Source organism: Phoca vitulina, unplaced genomic scaffold (genome assembly GCF_004348235.1).
Source record: "Phoca vitulina isolate PV1807 unplaced genomic scaffold, GSC_HSeal_1.0 scaffold35, whole genome shotgun sequence".
Lineage (NCBI taxonomy): Eukaryota > Metazoa > Chordata > Mammalia > Carnivora > Phocidae > Phoca > Phoca vitulina.
Window position 1 is genome coordinate 3,903,709 of NW_022589738.1, and position 25,267 is coordinate 3,928,975.

Below are 25,267 nucleotides of genomic sequence, written 5' to 3' on the forward strand. Positions count from 1 at the left end.
GATTTTTTGTTTTTTTGGTGTTGAGTTGTGTAAGTACTTTACATCTTTTGAATGTTAATTCCTTATCAGATTTGCAAATATCTTCTCCCATTTAGTCAGTTACCTTTTCATTTGTGGCTAGTTTCCTTCACAGTGGAAAAACTTTATTTTGGTATAGTCTCAATACTTATTTTTGCTTTTTTCCCCTTAGCTAAGGAGACATATCTAGAAAAATGTTGGTAAGGCAATGCCAAAAAGATCCTCTTAGATTTTTGTGTGGTAATTTTGTATCCTCTTAACAGCACTTTGATGTCTTTAGTTTGTTTTCAGTGGGAGGATGATCTGAATAATGTCACCTCTCCATATTTATGGAAGAGGAATTAGTAATTTTCATGGTCATTCTCCATTTCATTAGAAAATACTTTAAAAAGTTTATTTTTAAAGGTCATAGTTTGAGTAATTAATCATATTGTTAATTTCCAGTACCATGGGAAGTTGAATACATCATTAAAAGTGATAGTATGTGGGAAGTAAAACAAGTAATGCAATTGCCCCTCTCTATTCTTCTGAAATTTGGAACTACAACTCTTCCCTCAAGGACCTCCCCAACTTTGCTTGGGCAGAACAGTCTGACGTGGGGAGGGCACCATTATAAATCAAAAAATAGATGAAAGCTTTGTAAAGCTTAACTTACTCCTTTTAAGTTAAAAGCAAGCATTAATAGGATTTCTTTTTTTAAAATTTTATTTTATTATGTTATGTTAATCACCATACAATACATCATTAGTTTTTGATGTGGTGATCCATGATTCATTGTTTTCGTGTAACACCCAGTGCTCCATGCAGTACGTACCCGCCTTAATACCCATCACCGGGCTAACCCATCCCCCCTCCTCTCTCCCCTCTAAAACCCTCAGTTTGTTTCTCAGAGCCCTTAGTCTCTCCATGGTTCATCTCTCCCTCCGATTTCCCCTCCTTCATTTTTCCCTTCCTTCTCCTAATGTCCTCCATGCTATTCCTTATGTTCCACAAATAAGTGAAACCACATGATAATTGACTTTCTCTGCTTGACTTATTTCAGTTAGCATAATCTCCTCCAGACGCATCCATGTTGATGTAAAAGTTGGGTATTCATCCTTTCTGATGGCTGAGTAATATTCCATTGTATATATGGACCACATCTTCTTTATCCATTCATCTGTTGAAGGGCATCTCGGCTCTTTCCATAGTTTGGCTATTGCGGACATTGCTGCTATGAACATTGGGGTGCATATGGCCCTTCTTTTCACTACATCTGTGTCTTTGGGGTAAATACCCCAAATTGCTGGGTCGTAGGGTAGCTCTATTTTTAATTTTTTGAGGCACCTCCACACTGTTTTCCAAAGTGGCTGTACCAACTTGCATTCCCACCAACAGTGTAAGAGGGTTCCCCTTTCTCCACAACCTCTGCAACATTTGTTGTTTCTTTCCCTGTCCATTTTTGCCGTTCTAACTGGTGTAAGGTGTTATCTCAGTGTGGTTTTGATTTGGATTTCCCTGATGGCTAATGATGATGAACATTTTTTCATGTGTCTGTTAGCCATTTGTATGTCTTCTTCGGAGAAGTGACCATGTCTTCTGCCCATTTTTTGACTTGGTTATTTGTTTTTCGGGTGTTGAGTTTGAGAAGTTCTTTATAGATCTTGGATACCAGCCCTTTGTCTGTAGTGTCACTTGCAAATATCTTCTCCCATTCTGTGGGTTGCCTCCTTGTTTCTTATACTTTCTTTTGGTTTCAGCGGATTATGTTGTTGAAAGTTGAACCATATGAAATTGTAATTTGGGTGTAAACATGATCAAAGATTGGCAATTTCATATGATTTGACTTAATTCATCCCGTTTCAGAGGCCGCTGATAGAGCCAAAAGAGCAAACAGTTGGGAGACAGAACTTTGATTCCACAATTTAACTATCCTTGGAGCTTTTGAGATATTATTTTGTACTTCTGAACTTCTGGAATATTGTGAGATGACTTTCCTAAGATGATTACCAAATTCTGGCATGGCAGGAAATCACTTGAGCACAGTGGTTAAGAAGGTGGCCCAGGCAGCAGTCAACTGTGGGATCAAACTCTGATTCTTTCATCTACTAGATAAGTTAACTTGGTAAAATTCCCTAAATTTCTGTGCCTCAGTTTCCTTATCCACAAAACAGGGGTTAAAAGTAATGCCCACACTGTAGTGTTGCAATAAGGATCAAATGCCTATGTTTATAAAATGCTTAGAAAAGTGCCTGGTACATAGTAAGTGAATAGGTATTCACTTTTTCTTATGGCAGGATATCATTAAAAATTAACAGCTTCCCTCCACCCTCTTCATGTGGACACAATCAGGAAATGCAAGCAGAAGCAAAACTAATGCAAATCAGAATCATTATTCACCTAGAAGCCAATAACATTATAGAAAAGAACAGACATCTGCAATTCCAATCATGACGGACAAAAGGTTCATACTCCTAAGACGGCAAATGATTATAAAGGTAAAAATGATGTTAATGTAGGAGATGACCATGTAGAAGAGTGGAAACTACCTTAATCATTTCCTCTTGCATCAGGTGGAAAGTGGAGCAGCTGCTTTAGTTCTTGCAGTTTTTCAGTAAAGCACTTCACTTTGCCAGTGTAAAAATTTGGTGCGTTGAATTGTTGAAATCCTCTATATTCTTTCTCCACATGGCTTCTGCTCCAGGAAAATGTGGCATAAGGGCTCACAGTTAGAGTTACTATCAAAAGCTAGGCAAGCAGAGAAATATTCATGCTCCTGTAGGATGCTGCAATTATGGAATACAATAGCAACTTTAGACCAAATGTTGAATCCCACAAGGATCAGTTTGAAATGTGTGCCCCAACTTTGTCTTATACCACACATATTTTGCAGTTTTGTAGCTTTTCTAACAGAGGCTCAAATTTTCTTGGTTCATGGAACCCTTAGCTTCTCAGCAGGTTTTTCATGGTTCCCTAGGCCAAAACAAATACTTAATAGTTCTGTTTTTTAAGCAGTTAGGTCCAAACAACTTAATAAGTATTTATATACTAACAGCATAGTAGCTGTTTGAAGTAATATCTATATTTATATTTCGTAATACTTATACATGTAATAACTTTAAATAATCACAGTTATTTACCAATGGGATATATGTACATATTGGGCACTGTACATCTCAAACCTTGGAATCAGATTAGACACCGCCACTCTCATTTCCTGTTCCACATTGATTTTTGCACATCTGCTTTTCATCACAACTACCAGAGTGCCAACTTTGCAAAGACATGACATCATAGAATGAATGTAACCCACCCAGTATCCCACAGGTGTCACTGAGTTTTACCTTGAAAATTTAAACTGCTGTGATGTTCCCATAAGTTTCCTGTGGCACCCATGACACCTTGGCACACAGTTTGGGAACCACAGCCCTATACCACTTCCTATATATTTGAAGTTATTTCAAGTGTGTGTTCATCAGGGACAGATTGCTATGTAGATCTAAATACAACTTTCTACCTTTCGGAGTGCTTTTATTGAACAGGAGGCAGGATGATGGTATTTGAATAAGTAAATGCAAGGAGTTACATCATCATAAAATATTTATTGAGACTTTATTGAATGTAAAGGCTGATGAGGGAGGCAAACAGAATTATATGTTCCTCAAGAAGTTTATTTGACTAAGTAGTTTATACATATGTGATCTGATTATATCATTTTCTCAGTGATCTTTATTACCACCTCCCCTATTTCTCTGCTGTAGAGTGCTTCACAATTTGGCTTCCCCTGCTTTTTCCAGCTCATCCCTTGTCTCTTTCTGATGCAACATCTCTCCGCCTGCCTCCCAGCTCCCCACACTCAGGTATAGATAGATGATAGACAGACAGACTGACATGGGATTTCTTGTAGAACTTTCAAATTTACGAACTGTGTTTATAGAGGTTCTTTCATTTGATGACTTTAGTTAGGTATAACTTAGTCACCACTTTCCTGCATATACATGACAAAGATATTCTTAAAACAAGCTTTAATTAAATTATAAAAACAAAAATGTTCATTTACTAGTGAAATACCAATTTTTTATTTAGTTTTTTTCATTTCTGTACATCATATTTCAGAATCCAGTAGCACAGAACTAACTGAAGATAAATATTGCGAACCTATCTCTCTCTGCAATTCTCTTCATCACAACATCTCTTGACATTAATTCAATGCTAGGTCCTCTTTTTCAGTCAGGTTTTGGCCTGTTTTAAGCTCCAGAGTATCACTACATGACCATACCAAGGCATCATCATCTATAGCTTATACCTGTCTATAAACACATGGTTAATAGCCAAAGCAGGAAACAATCCCAACTCTATATAAAACTGCATCCTTCATAGAGAGGCTTTAAGAGTAAGCATCCAAAGTAAACTTATTCTGATCCTTATGGAAGCAGAATCAGCACATTGCCTTGCTGCCATTTTGGGTAAGATGCATGTCATGCCCCACTAATTATCACCAGAATATGAGTAACCTTGAGCTTTTGCTATATGCTTTTGATTCCTTACAAAATAAGAAAAATTAAAAACAACAAAACACTTGATCCTTGACTTATGTCAGTATCTTAAGGTATGTGAAAACTTTAAAAGATATGACAATCATATGAGAAAAATGTTATTTTACTATGAATAAACTATAACCTTTGTAACCATGGAATCTTTTTTTGTTTCTCTAAAAGCCTGTTGTATTTTCAATTTGATAGATCAGTCCTTCTAACCCCTGGAGAATTTTCAGAATTCTTTGCAAGTAAACTTCTAAAAGTTTTGTTTCTGGAAAAAACCAAAAAGTTTTGTCTCTGCATCGGGAACTAAAATTTAATGAGTGACAACTATGTGACCCATATAGGTTATGAGGCAGTCTTTCTTATTCCCATTTACTGATGAGAACATTTAGGTAGGAATATTAAATATCTCCTTAAGACTAAACAGTTAATAAGTTTCAAAGCCAAGATTTTAATTTAGGATTTTAACCAGTTAAAAATGGCAAAACTTTTACCCCATTATGTCTTCATGCTTCCCAATCTACCATTACTGTACAGTGCTTTCAGGATTTAGGGTAAATTTGAGAGAGGCATAGCAATTCCTTTCCAGGTATTTTGTACTATCCTCAGGCACAGTCATTATTCATCCATTCTTTGATTCAACAAATATTTATTGAGTGCCTAATATATACGAGTCTTTTCTCAAGATGCTAGAGACATAATGATGAATATGACAAACTCCCTCTTCACATTGAGCTTCCATTCTAGTGGGGAAGACAGATATAAACACAGAAATAAAAATAGATTATGGTGTCAAGTAACTAAAGAAAAATGTCTCAGGATTAAGGGATAAAGGTGATGGAAGTTAGGAGTCAAATTGGGCTTTATAATTAAGAAGGGGTGATGGAGGTACCTATAAATATCAATACAGGTCGAATACCAAGCTTCTTCAGTTATAGAGAACTAAAATAAAAAGGATGTTCCAAACAATACACTCATCACTGCTTACTTGCTTTAAAAACAGGAATTAATTGGTGTTACTATGAAATAATCATTGAAAAAGACAGGAAAAGAGCAAGATTTCAGAGGAATAATAATAATAATAATAAAAAGTCTTCCAAGGTTTGTATTGACCTGTCAGTATTCTGTCTCCAGTATCATCTTAGATCATATTTAAGTGTAGGAACTCTGGCCTTCCAAGTTCAGAGATCCTCACTTTCCAACTTTATAGCTGTCTTTCCCATTGATCCTGTCCTAAAATATGATCCCCTTTAAAAAATTTAAAGACACTTTCTTTCTACTTCTGTTACAAACAACAGACTCCTAAAAAGTCAGACACATTTTTATTTTCCTTTTTTCTTTCTGTAACATTCTAAATATTAACACAGTGAGCCATACATGAATTAAACATTATTTTCATCATGACTGGGTTTAAAAGGGATCAGCCAGAAAAAGAAAAACACAACCTTGACACTGTAGAGGAAATGAGATTGAAGACAATTATTATTTTAATGTTGTTTACCAAGAAGACAATATAGCAAAGTGATCAAAAGTCAAGTGAGTTCTAGAGTCAAAATACCTGTGTTTAAATCCCTGATCTGCTGGTGACTTGCTGTATGATTTGAGCAAATTACTAGACCTTTTGAATTTGGGGATTTCTCATGTGAAAGGGCATGATTGTACATGCCTCATATGTTCATTTTATTTTTTTAAATAGTTTTTTTTTTAAGATTTTTCATTTATTTGAGAGAGAAAGAAAGCATGCAAGTACAGAAGCAGGGGCAAGAGGCAGCGGGAGAGGGAAGAGCAGATCCCCACTGAGCAGGGAGTCCGACTCAGGACTCGATCCCAGGACTCTGGGATCATGACCTGAGCCGAAAGGAGATCCTTAACTGACTGAGCCACCCAGGTGCTCTAGTATGTTCATTTTAAAGAATAAGATAATACATTATATGTTTAAAAAAAAAGAAAAGAAAAAAGAGAAGACAGTAGGAAGGGGAAAATGAAGGGGGGGAATCGGAGGGGGAGATGAACCATGAGAGACTATGGACTCTGAGAAACAAACTGAGGGTTCTAGAGGGGAGGGGAGTGGGGGGATGGGTTAGTCTGGTGATGGCTATTAAAGAGGGCACGTACTGAATAGAGCACTGGGTGTTATACGCAAACAATGAATCATGGAACACTACATCAAAAACTAATGATGTAATGTATGGTGATTAACATAACATAATAAAATAAAATTAAAAAAAAAGAATAAGATTAAAACGTACTATTGGTACAGCACCAAGGACTTAATAACACACTACAGATAGATATTATTATTTTCACCATTAATGAATAGATAGGTTTAAAGACAAGATATCATTCCCATTTCATCTGGAAAACTCCTTTGTAAATTTTAAAACTCATCTTTAACATCACCTTTCCTGTGTTTCTGTGATTCCCCAGGAAAATTTAGGTGCCCTTTTCTTGTGCCCATAGCACTTTGTTCCTAATTCTATGTTAGAATTGTGAAGGAAAAAAAAGATACGGAAGCAGCCCAAGTGTCTGTCAGTTGATGAATGCACAAAGTGGTGTGACACACACATATCTATACACAATGGACTATTACTCAGCCATAAAAAAGAACAAAATCTTGCCATTTGCAGCAACATGGATGGAGCTAGAGGGTATTATGCTAAGCAAAATAAGTCAGAGAAAGACAAATATCATATGATTTCACTCATATGTGGAATTAAGGAAACAAATGAGCAAACGGAAAAAAGAGAGAGAGAAACCAAGGAACAGACTCTTAACTATAGAGAATAAACTGATGGTTACCAGAGGAGAGAGGATGGGGGATGGGTGAAACAGGTGATGAGGATTAAGGAGTACACTTATGATGAGCACTGGGTGATGTATAGAGGTGTTGAATCACTCTTGTACATCTGAACACAATAGAACACAATGTTAACTAAGTGGACACACAGTAGAACACAATGTTAACTAAGCGGAATTTTTTAAAGAAAATGAAAAAAAATTAAAAATAAATAGTTTTTAGGGGCGCCTGGGTGGCTCAGTTGGTTAAGCGACTGCCTTCGGCTCAGGTCATGATCCTGGAGACCCTGGATCGAGTCCCGCATCGGGCTCCCTGCTCGGCAGGGAGCCTGCTTCTCCCTCTGACCCTCCCCCCTCTCATGTGCTCTCTCTCTCTCTCTCATTCTCTCTGTCTCAAATAAATAAATAAAATCTTTAAAAAAAATAAAATAAAATAAATAAATAAATAAATAGTTTTTAGAAGGAGGAAAAAAAGCATCATAAAGGGGTCCAGGTAACTCTCCAGTGACTAAGTCATTGGTCTTAAGGGAAGTTTCCTTGAATGCATTCCCTAAAAGATAAAGATTAAGGTGCAACTGATTTATTTAGGAAGTGCTCCTGAGAGAAACTGGGAGGGACAATAGGGGGACCAGAATAGACAAAGCCAAACAAAGGTGTGATTTCAGGTGAAGGCCCCCTCTCAGGCTGATCCCGCAGGGAGCTCTGGAGCCTATTTTGTAACTCCAAGGTAGTCGTTCTGTAAGGCGAGGAAGGTGGGCTTTCATACTACCAGTTAGTCAGTCATTGGCTAACGGGGTGGGATGTGGCATCAACATGCAGGTGCTAAAAGCTCTCTACAGGCAGTGCTTTGAAGATCTCCCATGAAAGCCATTGAAAACAAAAGCACACGGAAGGTGAGCCGTAGGGGCACACAAATCGAGGGCTGCGGGAGGAATCTGCGCGTAGCACCAGTTGTGTCTGACCCAGAGACCTTAATGAACTCGTACAGTTTCGTTTTGTCATATCGTCGGGGTCAGTAGTTTTTATGAGCTGAATGCCTGTAAGAGAACAGTAGCCACCATTTACAAATAAGCCATTCCTTGGAAAAGAGACCCGGTCCTACAGCCCCAAGGCAGGGTTTGCTCATTATTGATGGACAGGAGACTTGCCCGGCGTCTCCATGACGGGCTACCGGGACTCCTACTACTTCAGTGCCTTTATTCCCCGCTCCCCTACACTGCCGTATTGCCTCTGGTTCCCGGCCCTTCCTGGCGTACATAGCACGCTAACGCCGGGCGGTGAGCAGAGTGCCTTCCGGCCGGAGCCTGGCACAATGTTGCCACGGGCTGCGCGAACCTCTGGGGGCTGACTCCGCCGCTGCTGCTGCCGGGGTGGCTGCTCCAGCCCCCACTTACTGCCACACGGTGCCGCCGTCCTTAGGGAGGCACGGAGCGGCTCTTCCTGCCCGACCCCAGCACCTCTCCGACCTCTCGGCCTGATTTTAAGGTCACCACTGTCTCTTCTGACCTGTAGTAGCTGACACCGGGTTGTGCATCGGGCTTCCTTCGACCCTAGATGGCCACTTGCCTCATCTTTTATTGGAAGACTCGCAGCCCGGTATTTCTGCCTAAATCACAATATCCATTCCACTCGAGCGGTTCCACTCAGGAAAGAGAAATTGCCTTTGTCCTTTCTAATTAAAATTTTAAAAGCTCTGTCTCCCTTTCTGATGTTCCTGCCATTCTGCATGCAGTCGCATCATCAATATCTCAGCGTAGCAAAATCTGTCACCCATGCCTCCTGTTTCACAGTTGGAATCTGTCTTATAAATAGAATATTTCTATTGTTAGAAAACATCCCAGAATTGAAAAAATTATGTTTGAAATTCATGATTTTCGTATAAAATGTATCCATTTTTTAAAAAAAGTTTTGGCATATACTACTACACAGGATCCACTGACAATTTTTCCATTATACATCATTCTCTCTTATAAAATTAGAGACCCTCCCTGATAGTATATAGGAAGAAAAAAAACTGTCCCATGATGGAAATTTATTGCATAATTTTAAAAATGCTCAAAGGAAGAACCAAGACTGTCTAGTCAGAAACAGGTTTCCATAGATAGATAGGTGGTAGGTGGGTAGGTAGATAATTTATAGCATCAGTTATAATAATTTCTTTCTACTTGGTTGGTCGTTTATTCTACGGTATTTATCGAGCCCTTACTACTGGAGTGGGCCCTGGGAATAAAAGATGATAAAGAAATCAGAACTGCCTTTAAGGCATCATAATCTAGTGGGGAAGACAGACAGGAGAAGAAATAAGTCTAATACAATACTGAAGTTACCATAAACAAAGCAAGGGCGAGAAGTAAAAACACCAAACTTTTGCATTAACTGACTTTGTCCTGAATTTGCATCATGCTCTGTTCAATTAGTAAACTAATGATTGATCTTGACTCAGCTCAGCCCACCCAGGCTGAGTCAGATTCTTTCTGCTTGTGACTGCCTTAGAATTCCTCACATAATCCTGTATTTCTTTACTTGCCTATCTCCTTGACTCAAGTGTGAGCTTTTTGAATATGCGAGTTTTGTCGAATTGTCTTTATATCCAAAGTGTCCATTTTCATTTTTGACATGTATGGTTGCTCCTCAGTAAATGTTTGTTAACTGAATGAATGAATAAACTGAACAGTGAACAGAGAGGGAGGAATTTCTTTGGAACCTTTATATATACATTTATATTTAAACTACTAAGGATCACATACTGTCCAGCTAAAATTCTGAAACTCTCAGTGCAGTTGAGAGAACCACCTCATGTCGTGGGCCCCAGTTGTGTTGTCTTGTGCTAAGCTCCTGACTTCACAAATTTGGCAAAGCTGTCTACATCTGCCATGTTAAATTAAAGGTCCTTGGGGTCAGAAAATAACTATACCTTCCAAAGCGTTTTTGTAAGATGTACCAGGAAGAACTGAATATTTCCTATATCAAGAACTTGGGCTTTTAAACACTGGTTGGATCCAATCTTGGTAATGTTTGGTTTTTAAAAAATCCTCTGGAAGGTTATTACTTGCTGTCCCTGCAGTGCTGTTACAGGATTGCTGCGTCAGCTTTTTGCAAGCAATTATGGCAAATTTAGAAATCAAGTAGCAGTGCATGCAGGGGTGCAATTCTCCTGGTTCTGTACCGCAGTTTGAGTTCACGCCTTAGTATTGTTGGATCCATTGTTATGTGATGCTCATGGGCTTTCTAAGGAGTATTTAGGATTAGGAGCGTTCTGCTGTTAGGTATTCGAATATTTTTCCCTTTTTTGAAATAGAGGCTAAAAATTCTGGCTGCATGTTAGAATTAACTCTAATAACCTAAGTGTTCCCATAATCATCCTATCCTGCTAAGTTCCATAAACTATATTTGCCCCAAATGCCTCTTCACAAGGTTCTAGAAAAGTGCTAGTTTGGAAGACAGATGCTTTCCTGAAACTTTGCTTAATGACTTTAAAGAGGTCATTTAGGTTGAGAACAACCAGAAAGATAACTCTTCTTTCCTTCTCCTCCAATATGGTCAGAATGTGGGTTCCCAAAGTGTGGAGGTTCAATACTCTCAGCTGGAGACCTACCTGCCTTGAGTTCATTCTTAAGAAGCCACTCCTGATGAACTCATATGGTACGATATAGCACATGGAGTAGAAATTCACCTAGCTTGTCCTCTCCTCATTCTCCTTTCACTTCTTAAAATTTTTTTTAAAAATTTTTATTTTGATTACTGCAGGTGACATACAATGTTACATTAGTTTCAGGTGTACCACATAGATTTCAACAGGTCTGTGCATTACTCAGTGCTCACCACCTCCTTTCACTTCTGATTCCTTCATCTCTTCTCTCCTTCTCTGTAATCTTGAGCACCTCCATTTGACCCTGCCACTCTTTCTGTTACTAGGCTCTTGCTTTCTGTGAAGAAGCTTGTTTGACTTCTTCAGTTCTTGTTTTGCAGAAGAACTTCAAAATGTTCAAAAGTAACAGTAGTCTAATGTTCCTAAGAAGTTAAATTTGATCATTCCCCTGGTGAAAGTGACCTGCTATGAGAGTGCTCCAAGCTGCTAGGGTATCTCCTATAAAAGAGAGTTCAAAGTTAGTAAAGCTAATAACAATAACAATAAGGAAAGTCCCAAAAAGTTGTACTGAAACTAAGAGTTATTTAGGAGCAGCTAGTGTTCACACAGGGGTTTGAAATACAATTAACGCCTGTCTTTTAAGTATTCACTAAGTACATATTGAAATGTGTATCTTATAATCTGTAAAATGGCCTGTTGCTTTTTGCAAAAAGAAATATCATATAAATGGAGATGAATTGCTCAGTGATAATATTCTCTGTTGTCTTTTTGAGTAGAAACATAACATGTGACATGTTTCACTAAAAGGGACCTAAGAGATAATTTAATCATGTCCTCATTTTGTAAAGAAGGAAATTGTCTTCTAAGAGATAATAGTATGTTTTCATGGTGACACAGCTGAGGTAGGAGAAGTGGAACTGGGACTCAGGACTCCTGATCCCTACTGCGCTCTTCTCCCTTTAATAAGTCAAGCAGAGAAAGTCAATTATCATATGGTTTCACTTATTTGTGGAACATAAGGAATAGCATGGAGGACATTAGGAGAAGGAAGGGAAAAATGAAGGGGGGGAATCGGAGGGGGAGACGAACCACGAGAGACTATGGACTCTGAGAAACAAACTGAGGGTTTTAGAGAGGAGGGGGTGGGGGGATGGGTTAGCTCAGTGATGGGTATTAAGGAGGGCACATACTGAATGGAGCACTGGGTGTTATACACAAACAATGAATCGTGGAACACTACATCAAAAACTAATGGTGTACTGTATGGTGACTAACATAACATGATAAAAAGAAAAAGAATCAAGTCAATGAATTTGCAGGCTCTTTGCTAAATTAGGGTTTCTTACCCTGGGATCCTTCGAAGAGATCTGTAGATCTTGTCATTTCAGGTAACTTTAAATGTGAATGTGCATTTTCCTCTGGGGGGAGGGTAGATTTCAAAAGACTCAGAATAGCCCATACACCCTCCACCCCAAAAAACGAGGTATAAAAACTTTTAAACTAAATAAATACTTGTTTTCTCTTAATACAAAAATCATGGATGAATGTTTCAATGCTGTACCCTCCTTATTTCTCTCACCTCTCCACATGTGAAGTTAGTCTAGCTTCAGTTCTAGTTCGGCCATCCATGGAGAAGGCAAAAGACCATGCAGTAAAAAAAATTATTTCCTACACCTTGAGCCTACATAATCGATCTGTTAAGACATCTTTTACATACTCTGCCCGTATATGTGGTTTCTGTATGCTCACCACTTATCCCACTCACTGCGTCCCGCAACTCCTTCCTGAACAGTCAGAAGTCTAACTTGTAAGTGTACTATGTCAGAGTAAGGCAGTTCTCTTAAGCAACTAAAGACCTCTCGGAAAAAAAAATAGTAAAGGGTTTTTTTGTTTGCTATTTTTATTTATCCATCTAAATTTCTTTATTATATGTTGTTCATTTGTGTAGCATGGTTGCCTTTTTTCCCACGGTTTTCTTTTCCCAGCTAATATAACACTATTCTGTCTTCAGTAGGCTCTGAGTTCTCTTTCTTCTCCCACCTCTTAATTCTAGATATCCCAAAATCTTTAGTTCTTGACCTTCTTCATATACGTAATACATTATACACATTCTCTCAGGGGGTTCATCCATTCTGCAAGTTCATTTTTTTAAAATTTATTTGAGAGAGAGAGGGAGAGAGAGTGAGCATGAACAGAGAGGAGGGGCAGACAGAGAGGGAAAAGCAGACTCCCCGCTGAGCAGGGAACCTGATAAGGTACTTGATCCCTGGGCCCTGGGATCTTGACCTGAGCTGAAGGCAGACACTTAACCGACTGAGCCACCCAGGCACCCTCATTCTGAAAATTTAAATGTGTTCTCCACTAAGGAATCCCAAATATGCCTTTCCAGCCCCTTTCCTAATGTCTTATATGTCCAACCAGTCAGATTTAAGCCCCACTTATTATAGATTCTTGCATTAAATACAGACCATCTCCATTTATCCTCTAAGGGATTGAATCTCTTGTTTACAAATTGAACCTTCCTTCTACATTTCATGGGTCTAACAGTAGCTCCAACTTTTCCAATCTCCAAATTCAGGCATTAGAACTGTTTTTTGACCTCCCGTTCTTTTTCATTGACAGCACCCAAGAACCTTTCTCCCCGACTGTATATCATTTACTTTCATTGGTTTATTTAATAAACAAATGATTTTTGAGAATCCATTAGGTGCCAGATTATTTTCTGAGTGCTATGGGGGAACCAAGATGAATGAGACTCTGTTTTAGCCCCGTAAGAAGTTGCTGTCTAACAGGAGTATGAAGAACATTTACAAATAACCACAGTGCAAGGCCTTAATAGCATCAGCAGTGGCTACCCCCGGCTTCAGAATGCCTCAGTTAAGCCTTGCCATTATTGACGTTTGCCCAAATCCATATCCTTATATAGGATTTATTTCGGATTTTTCCATTCTACACACCTTACTTTATCTTTATTTTCTTACTTTTTCACTCATGGTCCTTCCAACTCCATGACTTACTTGATTTTTTTTTTCCTCTCTTCGGGGCCTGTTGTGTAGAAGGATATGACTCCATAATCCTCCTGTTGATCCAGTGGAGTTTTTGGTGAACCCTGCCCTTTGGCAATCAGCATCAACCAGAGGATAACCTGGACATGCACTTTCCTACTTGAAAAGCTGTGTTTAATTAACTGGAGCTCCTTTTCTCCAACTCTCTCTGCCTTTGAAAAGCTGAGATCATTTACTGCTTCAACTTTGGCTGTGTTTCTCTCCCTGAGGGAGGTCTGTCTTTTCTACTTAGACTAAGTATGACCTTCTAGGCCTCGTAAGACACCTAAGTCACTTCTGAGTATCCTTCTCTTCCCACTTGGAACACTTTGCTATGCTACAAGCTGTGATAAAGGAATCCCTACATCCCAATTAATGAAAGGGACATGACTGTGCAATGAACAAAAAACTGGGCCCAGTGTTTGGTAGCCCAGTGCAAGAAGGAAAACTGCCAAAACCTTAGCGCCCATGCCCAGTGATTTCTTGCTCTAGCAACATCCATAGTCTACTTCAGGAATTGTCATTGAGCGCTTGGCTTGCCTGAAATTCCTATACTACTATCATGAATGTTTTATACAGCATCCCTTCCTATGTGTTAACTGCTGTGTCACGCAACTGAGTGGAGAGAAGACAACAAATCACTCATGCCTAGTTTTTGAGCTTTTGCCAGTTCCAGTTCTCAGGCAAAAGGCTGCCAAAGCAAAAACCTATTCTTAAAACCAGGCATATTTGTTTATATTTCTTCTGCCGTTAATTAATCCATGAAAGCATCATTTTCACACTCTTTTCTTAAAAACAAAAAATATATTTTATTCAACTCCTCTAATATCTTATGAGAAAACAGTTGTTGAAATGTGATTTTGTTTATTTTAGGCTAAGATTTTACAGATCATGCATAAATATACAACAAAAGAGAGGTAATAGCCACATTCTTGGTTGGATCTTGTTTTTAACCTGAAAGGTTATCAAATTGACTAATGAAACAAAGGTGGTAAATATAATTATCTACTTTTGAAAGCACTCCTTCTGGTCTGTGTGTTACTGTCTGATTTGAGATTTTATATTTTATATTCCAGGAAATCTTGCCTTTCATTTCTCTGTTTAGAAAGCAGAAATTCAACATTCCTTCAAATATTCCTTCCTGTAACTGACAGTTGTGGGGGGGTGTGGTGCGGAGTGTAGGTCACTGAGAAGAATTATAAGGGTATAGTGACATCTACAGGTAGCGTGTATATTGTTAAATAGGATGTAGTGACGATCAGTTGATGAACGGACTGTTCTAACAAGCCTCTCTGCCTTACATTCATTCAAATACACCTTGCCTCTGGTAATCAGCAGAAAAGATTAGATGAATCATACTGGAATGGCTGATTTAAGAGATCTTGCTAAAATTAAAATCCCTGTAATAAAGGAGCTTTGCTTTACCTAGTTTCTTATACCTACATTATCTTCATTTTTGAAACGGGAATAGCAGTTTGATTGACAGTTCATTTGGAAAATCTGTGTAAGGAATACATATATACTTGATAAAAGTAGTCACTACAAATTCATGGAAACCCCAGAGAAAGAATATGCCAATTAGAAATTCAAAAATTCATTTTGGCACTCAATGATAAAGAGCCAAAACACAACCATTCTATTCCAGTAGTAACCAGTAGTGGCTTAAGTTAACATTATGTCAGAAGTTATTCCTACATTTTCTTAATGACAGGAGTGGGAAGAATAGTAACTGTGTGTTGTGGGTTGGGGTTGAATAATAAACTATAATCAAATCAGGCTCATGGGCATCAATTATTTTCCTATCTGGGTAAAAGCAACAAATCCGGGAAAGGAAAATAAATTTTAAGTTCGTGCTGGGGTGAGATTGTTTTAACTTTTATATTTCTCATGGTGGCTAGATATACATAGTGAATGATTGACCAACTAAGAAAAAATTATAAAGATGTAAATTTGTTTTACAAGACTCGTTACTCTAATGTCTATTAATTTAATAGAAAAGAATGAGGAGTTTAAGCATAATTGGGATTTAACAGATTTATCAGTATCCTGTTTGTACGAAGTGCAGCACAGCCCGGCTTAAAGGTGGAAAAACCCAACTGCTTAATTAGTTCTTACTACTCCTTCTTGTCTTCTTTTCCCTATATCTTTCTACTTCCAATATTAACATCAAAGGAGGGATACCTTAAAAAGATATCTTTTCCCCAACAATTTCAAGTCTTTTTCCATTTCTGTGCTGTTGTTTTGTAATCTAGAATATCCTTTCTTTCTCTGATACATAAATCCTACCCAGCCCAAGTGTCCTGTTCTCTAAGTCTTTCATGGGTGAGTCAAAAATAGAGTTATTTCTTCCTTTTTGAATTCTCAGAACACTTTTCTTATGTCACCTGTCATCTTTTACCTTGATATTAAAAATATTTATGTATCTATTTTAGCTCTCCTGAAATATCTGAGGGCAGGGAGAATTCTGGACAACTTTATTTTTGTGCACTGTATACTTTGGGTGCTCACTAAATATTTGTTGAATTAATGAAGTATAAGATTCATCCCGTGGAAGTTGAATAACAATTCAAGAATTAGAGGATAAGATAATATTTCCAAACATGAATTCACAAGGTCCTCAGTTTGTCCTTGTGCTAAGGAGTCCATTTTATTCCTAAAGACCTCCTCTTTTGACATAAATTAAAATCTTAAACACAGTTTAGGATTTCACCTGTGTGCTTATCTAAGAAGGACGAATAGGATTAAACACACAGAGACTGCAGAGAGAGGGAAGCAGTAGAACAGTCCAAATTCCCTCCTTTTGGCATGGGAAAAATGTATGAATTTCCAGTGATCACTGCCAAGATTACCTGACTAGAACAATTTTGCTAATAGCCCAGTCAAGGAGGCTGGCTACTAGGTGAGACACCTCATCAGTAAGAGGCTGTAGGATGTTCTGCTACATTGGGGGCCTGTCCTGCCAGGGAACAGCATAGTAGAGAGGCTTCTTGGAGACCCATGAAGAATTTACATGTGTGTTCAATGAAAAGGTCAGTAATCTGGGCACTGCCACACAGATTGCATCTTCAGCCTGTCAACATTAAAGAAGCAAGGATAACCTCAGAGAGGTTAAGTTTTAAAGAGATAGAGGAAAGAGGTCTCTCAGAGCCAGACCCTGCCCACACGTCCCAGCTCAAATCCCACAGTCAGGACTTCCACTCAAACCTGACCTGAGGATAAGGGGAAAAGATGAGATTTAAAACAACTTTGAAATCGATGCTTTAACTTGAACTAAATTTTAGTAACTAAACGTGGCCACAAGGCTGTGGAATCTTCAGAAGATCATATTGCTGTACTGGAAAGGGAAATACAACAGTGCATGAGAGAAGACAGTAATTGAAAACACTGCAGCCACTTTAGATAGCACCAAACTCAAACTTTTCCATAAACCAGGTTACATTATTCAACAAAGGACTGTCATCTGCTAGGGCTGCCATAACAAAAAACAAAGATTGGGTCACTTAAATAACAGAAATTTCTTTTCTCACAGTTTTAGAGACTGGAAAGTCCAAGATTGAGCTTCTAGTAGGGTTCAGTTAATGCTGCGACATCTCAGGAATTCCTGAGTCCTCACATACTGAAGAGAAAGGGAAAGGGGGTGGGAGAAGAAGGGATCTCTGGTGTTTCTCCCTCTTCTAGAAGCTGCTAGCTCTCTCTCTTCTATAAGGACACCAGTTCTGTCAGATGAGAGCTCCACCCTTATGACCTCATTTGACCTTAATTACCTTCTTAAGGGATTTATCTCCAATACAGTCACATGGGGATTAAGGCTTCAACATATGAAATGGGGGGGCACCGTTCAGTCCTTAGTTAGGACCTCTTGACATGTGGCACAACTGTTTAGAGACATAAAAGGATGGAGAAAACCAGGCTAGAAAATAATTGTTCCGTGCCAAGGTCAGAGCATTGCAATTTCAAATGGGAGTAAGAAATTTTAGGCCCTAATTACACCTCGGTTGTAAGCAGAAGCCCACAGCTACAGCCAGAATAGTAGGAAAACTTTACATCGAAATTGATGAATTGCTGGAGGCTCAGTGTAGACTAGCTTGAGAGAAACTCCAAGGGGGCCTGTTCTTAGGAGCCTCCCCACCCTTTCCTGAGTTTTACCTTTAGGTGCCCTACCAAGTTCTCAGTAAAATCTCAGAAAAAAATCCCTTCATACTTTAGGGAGAGAGAGAGGAGAAAGTAACACTTCTAAAATACCCCCAGAGCCCTCTGTTCTCCTTAACAAGGCCTTTCCTCAAGGGAAATTATTTTACCGGAGCCTAATCAACTAGAGTTTTACCAAAGCCTAACTGACATGGGGGAAGGGACATACCCAACCCAACTCCCTCTAGCCTTCCATCTGGTGGAAGAGAAATACCTACTTAGGTTCACTAAAAGGCTAAGACCTAACCATAGAACTATAGAATGCTTCCCCTCCCCCCACGCCTTACCACCGTATCAGTAGGGCTCATGTATAATAAGGGGGATTACAGCTAAAAGAACCGGATGCCTCAAACCCTATTTAAGATGTTGCTAGGAAAACCCAAAGGCAATAGGGGAGAAAAAACAAGGACACTAAAGGAAATTACAGCCTCTGACACCACAATTACAGCAAGCAGTAAACATAGTCTAACTCCTAGGCAGATAAACCTAAAACTCTCACTATCTCAGTTCCTTTTACCTGGTATATCATGTTTGGCTTTCAACAAAAGTCTGTAAGGCATACTAAAAGACAAGAAGCACAGTCTGAATGAACAAAGTAAGTATCAGAACCAGGTACATATATAGCAGAGATTGCAGAATTATCAGACTGGGAATTTAAACTAATTATGATTAATATGCTGAGGTCTCTGATGAGAAAAGTGAACAACATGCAAGAAAAGATAGGTAATGTAAGCAGAGGGATGGAAACTCTAAGAAAGAATCAAAAGAAAATTCTAGAAATCAAAAACACTAACAGAAATGAAAAATGTCCTTCATGTATTTATTTGTAGACTATACCCAGCCAAGGAAAGGAGCAATGAGCTTGAAGTTATATCAATACAAACTTCCAAAACTGAAATACAAAGAGAAAAGAAGAATGAAAAAGACTGAACAGATTATTCAAGAACTGTAGGACAATTACAAAAGGTGTAACATATATGTAATATCAGTATCAGAAATAGAGGAAAGAGGAACAGAAGAAATATGTGAAGTTTTAATGGCTGACAATTTTCCAAAATTAAACACAGACACCAAATCACAGGTCCAGGAAGCTCAGAGCAGAAGCAGGGTAAATACCAGAAAAATCGACATCTAGGCATATCCAAACTGTAGAAAACTCAAAAACAAAGAGAAAATCCTGAAGTAAGCCAGTGGAAAAAATGCCTACCTATAGAAGATCAAGTATAAGAATTAAATTGGACTTCTCTTTAGAAACCGTGCAAACAAAAAAAGAATGAAGTGAAATATTTAGAGTATTGAAAAAACAAACCACTAACCTAGAATTCTGTATCTAGCAAAAATCCTTCAAAAGTGAAGGAGAAATAAAGACTTTCTCAGACAAACAAAAATTGAGGAAATTTGTCACTAGCTGACCTGCTTGCAAGAAATGTTAAAAGTTTTTCAGAAAGAAGGAAAATGACGGGGGTCAGAAACTTGGATCTATATGAAGAAAGAAGGAATGTTAGAGAAGGAATAAATAAAAGTAAAATAAAGTCTTTTATTTTTCTTATTTTTAATTGATCTAACAGATAATTTGTTTAAGATAATACTAGCAACGGTATTTTCAATGATTATCATTGACATGAATGACAGCTGCGTAATAAGGGATGGAAGGAAGAATTGGGAATACTCTGTTATAAGGCACATGCACTACCTGTGAAGCCATATAATATTTGAATGTGGACTTGGATTAGTTGTAAATGTATATTTCAAACTTGAGGGCAACTACTAAAAAGTTTTAAATTATTTTTATAGGTATAACTGATAATGCTAAGATAGGAGAGAAAATGGAATCATGTAAAATGTTCAGTTAAAACCAGAGAAGGCAGAAAAAGAGTGGAAGACAAAAATAGAAGCAAACAAAAAAGGATAGATAAAGGAGACTTTAAGAGTGAATAAAAACAAGGCCAAACTAGATGTTGTATGCAAGAAACCCACGTTAAACATAAAGACAGATGAATTTAATGTAAAGGGATGGAGAAAGGTATACCTGGCAGGCACTCATTAAAAGAAAGCAGGAGTAGCTATAGTAATTTCAGGCAAAGCAGCATTCATAGCAAGGAAAGTTACCACTAATAAAGAGGTGCATTACATAATGATAAAAGGGTTGATTTTCCAATAAAATGTAACAATCTTTAGTGTGTATGTACTTAATAAGAGAGCATCAAAATACATGAGGCAGAAACTGATAAAATGCAGAGAAAAATAGATAAATCCACTACTATAATTGGAGGCTTCAACACCTATCAGTAGTTGACAGATCCAACAGGCAGAAAATCAGTAAGGACATAGTTGAACTGAATAGTACCATTGGTCAACTGGATCTAATTGACATTTATAGAACACTTGGTCCAACAATGGTAGAATATACATTCTTCTCTAGTGCACGTGAAACATTCACCAAGGTAGACCATATTCTGGGCCATAAAACACACTTTAACAACTATGAAAGAATAGACACCATAAAAGTATGCTCTCAGACCACAGCGGAATTAAAATAGAAATCAATAATAGATAGCTGGGAAATCACAAAATATTTAGAGATTAAACAATACAATTCTAACACATTAAGAACTCAAGAAAAAATTTAAAATATTTTTAACTAAATGAAAATAAAGCCTGTCAAAATTAATGAGATGTGACAAACCCAGTGTTAGAGGGAAATTTATAACATTGAATGCATATATTAGAAAAGAATTATCAATAATGTATCTTTCACCTTAGGAAAACTAGAAAAATAAGGGCACATTAAATGTAAGGTAAGCAGAAAAAAATTATAAAAATAGCAAAAATCATTGAGATTGGAAAAAGGAAATCAATAGCAAAAAGTCAATGAAAACAAAAGCTGGCACTTTGAAGATATCAAAACATCTACTCAGGCTAACCAAGAAAAAAAGGGATAAGACACAAATTAATCATTTCAGATATGAAAGAGGAGCTATCACTACTGATGCCACAGATATTAAAAGGATAATAAAAGGCTATTTTGAGTACTTCATACCCACAAAGTTGGTAACTTAGATGAAATCGGCCAATTCTTTGAAAGATACATCTACTAAAACTCACACAGGGAGAAATGATCTGAATAGGCCTATAACTACTAAAGAAATTGAAACCAGTAATTCATAACCTTCTTAAAGCAGAAAGGACCAGGCCCAGATGGTTTCATTAGTGATTTTTACCAGGAATCTAAGGAACAAATGACACCAATTCCTACAGTCTGTTCCAAAAAGTAGAAGTAAAATAGATACCTACTAACTCATTCTGTGAAGCCAGCACTACTCTAGTACCCAAATAGGCAGACATTACAGGAAAGGCAAACTACCAACCAATATCTCTCAGGACCATAGATGTGAAAATTCTCAGCAAAATATTTGCAAATCAAATCCAACAATGTATGCAAAGGATTATATACCACAACTACATGTGATTTATTTCAGGTATGCAAGGGCAGTTCAAGCTATAACAATCAATTAATGTAACCCATTATATCAACAGGCTAAAGAAGAAAATAATCACATGATCATATTAATAGGTACAGAAAACATCTGACAAGATCCAGTACTCATTCATAATAAACTCTCAGTAAACTAGAGATAGAGGGGAAGTTTCTTCAACTTGATAAAGAACATCTACAGAGGTGCCTGGGTGGCTCAGTTGGTTAAGTGACTGCCTTCGGCTCAGGTCGTGATCCTGGAGTCCCGGGATCGAGTCCCGCATCAGGCTCCCTGCTCAGCGGGGAGTCTGCTTCTCCCTCTGATCCTCCTCCCTCTCATGCTCTCTATCTCTCATTCTTTCTCTCTCAAATAAATAAATAAAATCTTTAAAAAAAAAACGAAATAAAAAAGAACATCTACAAAAATACTACAACTAACATCCTTCTAAATGGTGGGAAACTAGATGCTTTCACCCTAAGTTGGGGAACAAGGCAAGGATGCCGACAAGATGAGACAAGACAAGACAAAACTGATACAGTTTGGGAAGAAGGGAATAAAACTGTTTTTGTTCATCTGATAAAGGGTTGTTATCCAAAATATAAAAAGAACGCTTAAACCTCGACAACAACATGAACAACCCAATGAAGATCTTGGCAAAAGATCTGAGCAGATACCTCACCAAAGAAGATACAGATGGCAAATAAACATAGGAAAAGATGCTCCACATCATATGTCATTAGGGAATTGCAAATGAAAACAAGGAGATACCACTACTATTAGATTGGCCAGCTATTAGATTGGCCAAAATCTGAAACACTGACAACACCAAATGCTGGTGAGGATGTGGAGCAATAGTAGCTCTCATTCATTGCTGGTGGTGATGCAAAATTGTATGACCATTTTGGAAGACAAGTTGCAAGTTTCTTATAAAACTAAACATAGTTTTACCATACAATGTAGCATTTGTGCTCTTTGGTATTTATTCAGATGAGTTGAAAACTTATGTCCCCACAAAAACCTGCACAGGGATGTTTATAGCAGATTTATTTATAATTGTCAAAATCTAGAAGCAATCAATATGTCTTTCAATAGGTGAATGGATAAACAAATTGTGATACAATCATACAATGGAATATTATTCAGAGATAGCAAGACATGGGGTCCCAAGCCGTGAAAAGACACAGAGGAAATTTAAATGCATAGTGCTACATGAAAGAAGTCAATCTGGAAAAGGCTACATTCTCTATGATTCCAACTATATGATATTTTGGAAAAGGCAAAACTATGGAAACAGTAAAAAAAAAAAAAAAATCAGTGGTTGCCAGGGGTGGAGGGAAAGGGGAAGGATAAATAGGTGGAGCATAGGGGATTTTTTTTAGAGCAGTGAAACTCTGCTGTCTGATACTGTCATTGTGACTTTATGACATTATCCATTTGGCAAGCCCCATGAAACTATACAACACAGAACTTTTCCTTACTGTAAACTATGAACTTTACTTAATAAGAATGTTATCTCCCATTCAAGTACTAACCAGGGCATTTGAAGGGGCACATGCACGCCAATGTTTATAGCAGCCATACCCACAATAGCCAAACTATGGAAAGAGCCCAGATGTCCTTCAACAGATGAACAGATAATGAAGATGTGGTGTGTACACACACACAGAGGAATATTACTCAGCCATCAAAAAATGAAATCTTGCCATTTGCAACGGTGTGGATGGAACTAGAGGGTATTATGCTAAACAAAGTAAATCAGTTCGAGAAAGACAAATACCGTATGATCTCACTCATATGTGGAATGTAAGAAACAAAACAAATGAACATAGGGGAAGGGAGGGAAAACATAAGAGGAAAACAGAGAGGGAGACAAACCATAAGAGACTCTTAACTATAGGGAACAAACTGAAGGTTGCTGGAGGGGAGGTAGGTGGGGGGATGGGGTAGTTGGGTGATGGGCATTAAGGAGGGCACTTGATGTAATGAGCACTAGGTATTGTAGGCAACTGATGAATCACTAAATTCCACCCCTGAAACTAATAATACAGTATATGTTATTTAAATTGAATTTAAATAAAAAATAATGTATCAGTATTAGTTCATCAATTATAATAAATGTGGCACATCAATGCAAGATGTTAATAATAAAATAAACTTTTGCAGGGATGGGGTATATGGAAACTCTCTGTAGTTTCTGTTCAACTTAAAGTAAATAATACATCCATACAGAATAGTTTCCATATGGGGGCGGGGGGCAGTGCACACCTAATGTAGTCCCTGCAGCTGCAAACCAGGATCAGAGATTTGGTAGCTGGCTCATCTCCTTCATTGTAACCAGCAAAGAGGAGCAGTCTTTGACTTGTGGAGTGTTCCAGAATATGCCATGGTGTTTCCTATCTTTCTACCTTTGCTGTCCTCTTCTCTCAGAAGGGTCTTCTTATAGTGGTTTCCAAGATTAAATGTCACCTTCTCACTGAAACTTTCTCTGAACAGTCTAAGATACCTCCATGCTTCCATTCATTCTTCCAGTTAATTGCAATGAAGCATTTATTATGTTGTGTTGTTATTATTTGTATCTATATTTCCCCAGTGGTCTATGAACTTCTTGGTGACAGGACTTGGATGTTTTTTAAAATATGTTCATGTATCGCTTCTCAGCCTTTTGGCTAAGATCAAGTGTAGTATTTGTTCTTATCAGTTTAAAATATGTTCATGTATTTTAACATCGTTAACTTAATAAATGTTTGGATGAGAGTTTGAGTGAACAAGAACAACAACAAGAAAACCTAACTTGCATGTGCTCCATATTATGGATAAACAAGAATCTTTTTAAGGGTGGGGCTTTAAAATATTTTAGGGGCGCCTGGGTGGCTCAATCATTAAGCGTCTGCCTTCGGCTCAGGTCATGATCCCGGGGTCCTGGGATCGAGCCCCGCATCGGGCTCCCTGCTCTACGGGAAGCCTCCTTCTCCCTCTCCCACTCCCCCTGCTTGTGTTTTCTCTCTCACTGTGTATCTCTCTGTCAAATAAATAAATAAAATCTTAAAAAAAAGAACCTTTTTAAGGGTGATACTCTAAATATTTACCAGTCAGTGTGGCATAAGTTTTCTGTAACTTAGTACTGTTGTCTGTAAACTGAGGATTTATGTAATTGGATAGTTCATCGAAAAGATTAGAACAGTTAACATATGTGAATTGTCCATATATACAAAGCATTTATTGAATGAGTTTTTCTAATAAAAATATGCTGTGCAGTCATTGCATTATGTACACACCAAATAGCTTATTAGCTAGACCATCAACTCCTTGAGAGCTGGGATCAATATGCTCTTGACACCAGTAGAGCTCTAATATAAATGGTCTGGCCCATTAGAAGGAGTCTAAAATATACTTATTAAAAGAATGGTGATGGGCGCCTGGGTGCCTCAGTCAGCTAAGTGTCTGCCTTCGGCTCAGGTCATGATCCCAGGATTCTGGGATCCAGCGCTCTGGCGGGCTCCCTGCTCTGCGGGGAGTGTGCTTCTCCTGCTCTCTGCCCCTCCCCCTGCTCATGCTCTCTTGCTCTCTCAAATAAATAAAATCTTTTTAAAAAATGGTGAATAATTGGAGGAAGGAAGGAAAGAAAGAAAGAAGGAA

General features: G+C 38.0%; 1 non-coding gene across 1 annotated transcript; it reads left to right on the plus strand.

Moving 5' to 3' along the window:
* Positions 1–24,277: 24,277 nt before the first annotated feature.
* Positions 24,278–24,460, plus strand: LOC116646182. The gene has a single exon (XR_004302080.1). It is a non-coding gene; the product is annotated as a U2 spliceosomal RNA (small nuclear RNA).
* The last annotated feature ends 807 nt before the right edge of the window (positions 24,461–25,267 follow it).